The 7,782-nt window shown below is 35.6% G+C and overlaps 1 protein-coding gene across 5 annotated transcripts in view; it reads right to left on the bottom strand.

Moving 5' to 3' along the window:
- The window catches only part of LOC108972129 (muscle M-line assembly protein unc-89), a 262,556-nt gene that overhangs the window by 105,981 nt on the left and 148,793 nt on the right, over positions 1-7,782 (bottom strand). The gene's annotated exons all lie outside the window — the stretch shown is intronic.

Genomic DNA, 7,782 nt, shown 5'->3' with positions numbered 1-7,782 from the left:
AATAAAATGCACATACAAATATAATTAAATATCTTAAATAAGTTTTATTCCATAAAAAATAATACAGGTACATCAATATTGTTTTGAGATACAGTTTTTAAAACGATTTTTCGTTTTTTTTTTTACGACCTCTTACGCGTTTCAATTAACGGACCTCATGCAAAACTTATTCGATTTTTACTATTTTCTACAAACTTCGACTCATAAAGTATCCGTGCAATTTGTGGCTTCAGATGCCATAAACACCCCTGCTATATTAAAGGAAAATAAATACTAAACCAAAACGCGCCCAACTGTTGCTACGCGCATAAGTTTTCACGCCGTTGCACCGGAACATAAGTGTAAAGGATTGTAGCGGATGAACACAGAACCACAACCAGAGAGGAGCAAAGCAAAAGCAATGAATGCATGACATGCTCAAACTAAAGGTAAAATAAAAAAATAAACAAAACACAAATCAAAATAAAACGAAAAACATAAAAAGAACAACAAAAATGTTACTCAAACCGTTCAAGTGCGCTTTGTCATAGTCAAGGGTAGATAAATGAAAGTAATCCTGCGTTTGTGTAATTTAGTCAGGCGTGTAGGTGCACGGAACCGCAAATATATATGTGAATAACGCTGATTTACTAATACTCCTGCTGCAGCCTAGAGCGTAGCTAGGTAGCAGCATCTTTTCAAGTGCGAACTGCTCATTTAACTGCGTTTATATTACAGAATTCCCTCAATAGCTCTTACTAACGTCCCTAGCACCGATGCCTGCGGATGGCAGCGATACGCACACACACACACACACACACACATACATACATATTTATATATGCGTATACAATTTAACTGCTTCTTGCTTGTCTGCCTTGTCTGTCAGCGCTTTGCAACAATGCACCCAACTCCCAAAGCAACAGCGCACTCTAATGTTGCCATTGTTCCTACGCAACGCGAACGCCGGCAGCGCTGCCACTGCTTTCGCTTCAAGGACGCCTTTATGCGCTTTTGGCGCAATGCACTCCTTTTCGCTATATTTTTTATATGTTTTTTTTTTAGTGTTTTTTAATATTTTTACTTTTATGCTGCCGTTAAGTTGTGAGGTATACACTACGGTTACTTCCTTTTGCTTTCTTTACTACGCACACTTTTAAGTATGTATATGCGTACGTAAATGGCAAACGCGGTAGTAGTGTAGCTGCTGTATTTTTTCTACAATTTTTTAACTTTTTTGTTGACAAATCTTTTGGTTGCAGCGCTTTCGCTCACAATCTCCTTGCAGCGTATTTGTTTCAATCACAATTTTAAGGTATCTATATAGCATGCATAATACAGCGCATATATATAATATACATATATAGGTACTTGTTAATATTTGTTGTTATCTTTTTCGCTACTCAAAGTCAATTGCTCCACTTGATAGCGTTCTTTGCGTCTTTGGTTGTTGTTATTGCGCTTTATTTTTGTTTTTCGTTTTTTTGTTGTTTTTGTCTTTGTTTATACTTTCTGGTTCAAGCTGCTGCTTTGTAACTACAATTGCTCACGGTATAAGGGAACTCAATGTGATCAACAGTGTTGTCGCTATTGAAACCAAATGTTACGTATACGCCATGTCGCTCGCATAAGACTTTGTTTTAAATTTATAATGTCGGCAAATAAAAGTGAATATGTAAACAAGTATTTCCATAATAGTATTAGTGAATAATGTGCTGCACATAGCAAATGTATTGAAAGACAAGCACGCTCTTTATAAATTTATAGATTTGGGGGTTCATTAAGAAAAAGCGATTTACGTAAAGGGTAAATTTCTTCGAAAAATCAACAGCATTATTTTCGGCAAAAATACTAGTAAATGTAAATGAGATTGTAACGAAAATTGAAAAAACATGAAACTAGTTCTTGGCATACAATTTGCCAACAACAGCAATTTTTCACAAAAGTTAACAAATTTTATAAGATATGCCTAGGACCCTTCCTCGCTGATTTTTTTATTATGATGACTTAATTCACATTTTAGGTAGAGAAGGTTAATAAAAGTTAGAAATAATGGCATATAGTTTAAAAGTTTGATACACAAATAGCAACAAAATATAAGAAAACTTAACTCGTATTATAAGAATTGGAATGTATTATAGAGACTATATACGAACTGTATCGTCTTTTAAATTTTCCATACATTTTCGGCGGTATAGAAGCTCTAATACTCTTCAAAAACACAAAATATTCCTTACAAGAACTTTTATTGGTTAGTTTGTATGGCAGTTGTATTTCATAGTGACGCGATGAAAACAATTTTTTCGGAGACTGTACCAAATTTTTAGCAGACATATAAAAAAATTTTCCATCCAAGAACTTGATGCTGATTGTTCAGTTTGAATGGCAGCTGTACGCTATAGTTACCCGATCTGAACAATTTCTTCGCAGAATTCACACTTGCTTTCGAAAATAATCCATACTGAATTTTGTTAAGATATCTAAAATATGTCATCAAATGAAAAAGCTTTCCATAACAGCTTTTGGTTCCGATCGATCAGTTTTTAAGGCGGCTATTTGAGATAGTGACATGATCTGAACAATTATTTTTAGATATTACGCTATTGTCTTAGGCAATCTTATATGCCAAATTTCTTTAAGATATCTTATCAAATGAAGCGGCTTTCCATAGTAGCTCTTCAGTCTGATCATTCAATGGTCGCTATATGCTTTAGTTGTCTGATATCGGCCTTTCCGAAGAAAAGCAGACGCGTAAAATTTCAGATCGATATCTGAAAAATTAAGGTACTGGTTGTCATATATTTATACAGGCAAGCGGACTGACGGACAGATGGATATGGCTAAACCGACTCAACCAGTCATGCTGATCTTTAATTTATAAACTTTTTAGATTCTCTGACGTTTATTTTTGAGTATTACAAACATCATGTCAAACTTAATATAGCCTGTTCGGCTGTTCGGTGATTAAAAAATCACTGCCTACCTTTAGGCAGACGTTGAATATTAGAAATAGGCAAAAGAACAATTATCAGGCGAAATTACAACTTTATCTTTAATGACAAAATAAATACACTATATAAATGAGGAATCTAATCCAGAAAGAACATGAATATAGCTTGTTTTTTGTTTTAAATAATATAGCGTTGCCTACTTTTCGGTGCGCTTTTTATAAGAAAGACTTGACAACACATCTTCAAACGCGTGCAAATTAGTTATTTTAACTAAACCGCTGGGCACATGAAATTGAAGGACATATATCGCACACTCAGTCGAGCTGTCCCAGGGTCACCAGCACTGTCATTATTACAATAAAAGCATGATGCCTCCAATAAACAATTGCGCATAAAAACTGAGGACCTTTGCGCCACTAAACGGCTTATGTAGACGCGCTAGGCAAGCAGCTGCTCGTCTGCCTTCAGGAGTTTCCAAGCATCCACTGCTGGCTCATCATCTAAAAGTCGACTATTATTTTCCACTTCTATTGCTACGTTACGTCGCACTTTTATTATGATTATTACGATTATTAAAATACTTTTTCTCCAGCATTTCATTATATTTCTGTTACTGTTACCATTTGCTGCATGCGAAGTGGTGGTCGCGTTGCCTTGCAAATTGAGCAAATGCAAAGAGGCCGTCATGAACCGCGAAACAAAAGGGGCGCGCACAAGGACACAACAATTTTGTGCTTGTGAAACACAAGTGGTCGACGTTGTTGCAAAACTCAGCTAAAGTATGGCTCAACAGCGAATTGGCAAAACTGTAGTGGCGAATTGAGTAGGCGGTGGCGCTGAACACCGGCTACAGAAGTATCTCAATGCAGTAGCAGCTGTCGCCGCGCTGTCATTTATGCGCAATATCTATGGCTGCAGCAGCTACTCTATGCCACGGCAGTGCCAGCTGCTGTTTATGCGGCCATCAAGAGCGGCGCAAACGCAATAGACTCATACTTATCGAGCTGACGACGGAGCTGCGGCAGCGCGTTTAGCTCGCCATGTTCATGATTACGATTAAATGTCGAGTACGTTTAGCGCGCACTTCACGGTGTGGACGCAAGAAGTAGAGTTGTTGAAATGTTTTGCTGGCTTTTTATTTTCACTTTATTTTTTTTCTATTTTTTGTTTTTAAATTATTTTTTGTTTTGCGCTTTCTACTTATGTACGCTTTGTTTGCAGTGTTTCGCCAGTTTTCCACTCGGCAGTTGTTATTGTGATTGCTTTTGTGCTCGTCGTAGTTGTTGGTGTTGTTGCTGTCGCAGTTATTTTGCCAGCGCGTTGTTTACTGTCGCTCGCTATTCACCATCGCCATTGCCATAATGAAATGTTAAACGAGATATTAGCCTTTAGGCCTGACAGCGTACAAGCGGCAAGCCAACAGCAACAGCGACTGCAACAACAATGCTGCTAATGCTGGTAACAGTAGGCAGGCAGGCAGGCAGGCAGGCAGTAAGCTGCGTCTGTCTGCCATTCAAGCGACGGATTTATGCTGTCATTTTGTGTTGTGTGTAGGCTTTTGCAGCGCGCATTGTTTGCGTGTTGAAAAGTCATTCTTTTTTTAATTTCTTTATTCGCATTCATTTTCTGTCAAAGCCTTGCTGCTGCTCATTACGTTTCATTGCCTTTCATTGCATGTGTTTATTTTGTTTACAAGCGCATTTTATAGGGGAGTTTATGCTCCATAAAAGAATTGATAAAATGAGCAAATTCCAGCGTTGAGCGGCGAAAAAAAATATTTTTTATCTTTATGCTTCATAATAAACATGCTTATGCCTGTTTTTATCCTTCAACGGCTTAGGCCATTGATACATACGTACATATAATTATATACAAGCATATGTGTGAGTATCGCTTTTAATTTGGCATAGCTCTTTTCCATTTCCATTTTGGTTGTTAATAGCCACTCGTCAAGCGCAGAACTCGTACTTGTCCGGTTTGGGTTAATCAGTTATATTCCTTCTTCTGCGGCATGCATATAAAAAATATAAGCTAAGAACCGTGAAACACAGCAAAGAAAAAATGCAACCGTGTGCACAAGCAGCCATTAGTGGTTGTGGCTGTGACATTAAGCGCGACGTGGATTGCGCTGATCTTCGCGAGTCGAAATGAAAAATAATGCGCGTTCATTTAGTTTCGAGTGGCAAGAACTTGAATAAAAACTTCAATGTCAGGAAAAACGGTGAAGCGAAGGGAAGTGATTTGAATTTTTGCTTTAAAAAAAGTGAAGTAAGAACGCAGTTGTGTTCGGGTGCGACCACAATATATTATTATGAATTTAAAAATTGTCTATTATTACCAATTTCTGGATTTTTTGTGGCAACATTGGTTTTCCGATTCCAATTTCAAGCGCAAGCATGTGTTTCTTTGTTTTTTAAGAAGTCACCTAATCTATTCTGATTTTAAATTTTACAAAAATTTATTGTAGCAATACAGAAAGGTAGCAACGCTAATGGAAATGATTCTCAAATTGCCATTAATGATTTTTCTTTTGAATGTTTAGAAAAAATAAAAAGTGATTTTAAAAGGTACAAACAAATTGTTGAAGGTTTGTGGAAAGGTGGCAACGCTAATTATTCTAAAATTAAAATAGTGATTTTTTTTTATTTGTAGAAAAATTAAAAGCATATGAAATATATATAATGTTTTTGTAGGTGGCAACCCTGGTTTTCATAACGTCCGCTTCCAAGCGCAAGCATGTGTTTTTTTAAACAAGTCACCTACAAAACAATATTGATTTTAAAAATGATACAAAATTTATTGAAGATTTGTAGAGTGGTGGCAAAGCTAATTGAAATTATTCTCAAATATAAGTTAAGTGTATTTTTTTGTGATTTGTGAATTAAAGATTCTGCAGTTTTTGGTTAATTATATGCTTAGAAAGCAAAATTGTTGGCAACTGTCACAAAAAGGGCTTAGTTTCCAACGATTACCAGCTTACTGTAGCCATTTAGAAAGTTTTTCTCTTATATATTTTACTCAATATTTTTTTTCAAATATTTACTGTATCATAAAAATTTTGGCAACGTTTATGTATTTTCGTTTTTATAGTATACTTTCTTACAAGCTGGAAACCTTAAAAAAATTTTGATTAAAATATTTTTGATCATATGGCATGCATTATACATTTATTTTACTATAAAGATAATATTTTTTTAAACAAGTGGCAACTCTATTAAAAACAATTTAACGCATTTACATAAAAACTTTTTTAAAGTTAAATAGTTAAGCTTAAGTACAGAAAAATATAATTTTTTACATCCGTTTATAAATTTTCAATACACTTTTGTATAAGCTGGCAACCTTAGTTAATTTGAAATAAAATAGCGTTTTTTTTCTATAAGACACATGTAGAGCACAATCTTTTTTACACATGTGGCAACTCTATTAAAAAAATATAACTCATCTACATAAAAGTTTTTTAAAGTTAAATAGTTAAGATTAATTACAGAAAAATATTATTTTTCACTTTCGTTAGTACCACAGCTGCTTTGTTGGCTTATTCGCATCTTATTTCGTTGAAAACAGACATGCACAACACACACAAACACATTATCTCTTAAATACCTTTAGAAAAGTCTAGTGCAATTAAACTTCATACAATCTTGTGGAGACAAAATGAATATGGCAATTAACAAGCAACGAAAGAAAACTTCGTGCAAAAAAGCAAGAAACGCAAGTGTCACTTGACTTGTGGCAAGGCAGCCCACTTCAGGCGCAACAAAGTCGCTGTCAGCGCCTCTATGCACATAAATTATGCACAAGTACGACGCTTACGCATACACGTACAACTATATATATACATATATAAAGTATACAGAATAACACAAGCAAGTGTTTATAAATACAAAATGCGCGAGCCTAATGACAGTTGTGAATTATGGCAGCCCGACGACAGAGCAACACCGAAAACCTTTAGCATTGTATCTCTTTAGCATTTAGTGTGAAATTGAGATTAAGTCAAGACTTGATTTTAATTAGAAGCATTATGTATGTTTGTGGGTGTGTGTGCGTGTTCGCCAAGCATATGATGGCGGTCGCACAAGTTCAAGTTACTGAAAGCAAAGCGCAAGTTTTTCGTAACGTATACGCCACGTTGACCCCTAAGAAAGTTGAAATAGGTTAGAGAAGTGTTGAATATAATGAGTATTGGAGCGAGTAGAGAAAAGTGAATGAATGAGCAGTTCTATGGAGTGGCTGAAGGAGCAGCACCACACTTTGAGTAGAGTGAAGGTAGACGCTATACCCAGTAGTAAAGGAAGGAAGTAAGAAGGAAGCTGCAAGAATATGGATTGCGTGTGGAAGCGTGCTCCCTGAGGACTTAGCGTTTATGCTGTTCTGATCATACGAATGTGAAAATGTGCGAGTACTTAAGTATAAGTTGGTTGGCTTCACTCTGACTGAACTCAGCGAATCAGCGTGTGAATTTTGCCATTTCCTTGGTACTTCCACTATTCTAGCTATGCTGCTGTTGCTATTGTTTTTGCCAATAGCATGCTGTTTCGCGTGCACATTTAATTAAAATAACAAATGAACGTGCAAATTATAATATTTTTCGCTGGCTCATGCCATTTTATTAGATTGGCATGCTGTGCGCACAACTTAACCAAATTGGAAAGTAGACGATGGCGAAAACTACTTGTTAAGTGAAAGATTTAAAACACATATATTATGGAGACTGTGGAAAAATGTGGGTGAAATTAAATTCTTAAGCATAAATGAGGAGTTGAAACGAAAATGTTTAATAAGTGAAGACGAAATTGAAGAAAAATCAGAAAAAAAAGTTGAAAATATAAAAAAAAAATATAATAAA

This window comes from Bactrocera latifrons, unplaced genomic scaffold, assembly GCF_001853355.1.
Source record: "Bactrocera latifrons isolate USDA-ARS-PBARC rearing strain unplaced genomic scaffold, ASM185335v1 scaffold_38, whole genome shotgun sequence".
Taxonomy (NCBI): domain Eukaryota; kingdom Metazoa; phylum Arthropoda; class Insecta; order Diptera; family Tephritidae; genus Bactrocera; species Bactrocera latifrons.
Note: the sequence above shows the minus strand (reverse complement) of the source record. Positions and strands in the feature narration are given on the sequence as shown.